Here is a 1,468-nt window from a genome sequence, read left to right as displayed (position 1 = left end):
GAGAGAGAGAGAGTAAATTATTTATTAATAATAAGACTAGTATACGGGAAGAAGTTCGTTTCATTTTTTTTTCGCTCGCCAATATAATGCTCTGCTGACTGAAAATGACCCCTCCCCACCCCCCCTTCCCCCATTTACTCCAACACATTTAGTAGCTGTAGAAGCTTAAAACCCTTGAGGTCAGTTCGACGCGTCTCTCACAACTGAATTCATGGAGAAATGAATTGATATGAATAACAAAACATAATTATGCAGTAACCCGATGACTGCTACTTAATATATATCTGATATACCTGTCCAGTCTCTTTGGTATTACTTTACTTACACTTACGTTTTGCCCTTTCTGGCCCCTGTTATCTTAGGTTGCCAAGGGGAGAAGCATACTACGCTGTTCTCTTGCTTGTTGTATCACCTGTTGCACGGTCATATTATTGTTTGTCTAATGTTTCCCTGACCGCTTTATCCATCTTTTCCTGTGCCTGCCCTTTCCTTGGTGTCCATCTGATCTCTTCTTGCACGCTCTCGGAGCTACGTTACATGTATTTTATTATCTGGTGGTGCTCTTGACAGGACTGTCCAAACCATTATTTTCATACGTTGTTTATCCATTTACCCTAGGCAGAGAGTCGAGATAACTTGTTCTCCTTTCTTATCCTGTTTCCTTTTCAGATGTTCAAAGTTGCTCTTCGGCATCTCATTTACAGGCGTTTATTTTAATTTGGTGACTTTTGTTTATTGTTCATGTTTGGACTCAGGAACTTAGTGTTGGTCTAAAGATGTTGTTGATAAGTTGATGCTTCCTTTCCATTGTAATGTTCTGATGTGAAAGCAATGGTGCCAGCTGGTAAATCGCAGCAGACTCTTTGTAAAATTTCCAATTCCTATTTTTCTGTCTATCTTTCCGTCTATGGTAAATTGATTTTAATACTAAGCCCACATCATACTTAAACATAAAGCAACAGCATTATTGCACTCAATTTGTCGATTACTTGAAGTCTGAATACCGTCGGAAAATCCGCTCAGGTAGCCGAGGATCAAATTACCTAATCCAATACACTTGACATAGGGGAATCAGCTCAGGGTAACACACTCGTGGATCCAAATACCATATTACCATTAGTCTTTATCGTTTTGACTTTCAAATGAAACCAGCACAATATGCCCCGCCACTCAAAATATAGTCTGTTGGTGTTGATAGGGGCGTATACCATTTCACAATCTCCAAGAGTATCCCTGCAAAATAATGATAAACTTTTTAGCTTCTGCTCCGCTTGGGGCTCTGCCTGAACAGTGTAATAATATAATCCATTGGGGACTTTGGAGTGCCATGCATGATTTGATAAAACCTGTCACACACACATTCGCCTCGGAACTTGTGCTTTTTACCTCCAAATTCGTATTTCGGATAATTTTCAGCTTCGTTAAGTTTGTGGTTGTTTTCTCCATTACGTAGATCTATATTTTAAGA

Source organism: Aplysia californica, unplaced genomic scaffold, assembly GCF_000002075.1.
Source record: "Aplysia californica isolate F4 #8 unplaced genomic scaffold, AplCal3.0 scaffold00118, whole genome shotgun sequence".
Lineage (NCBI taxonomy): Eukaryota > Metazoa > Mollusca > Gastropoda > Aplysiida > Aplysiidae > Aplysia > Aplysia californica.
The sequence above is the reverse complement of the archived record's forward strand: the minus strand, read 5'-3'. Positions refer to the sequence as shown.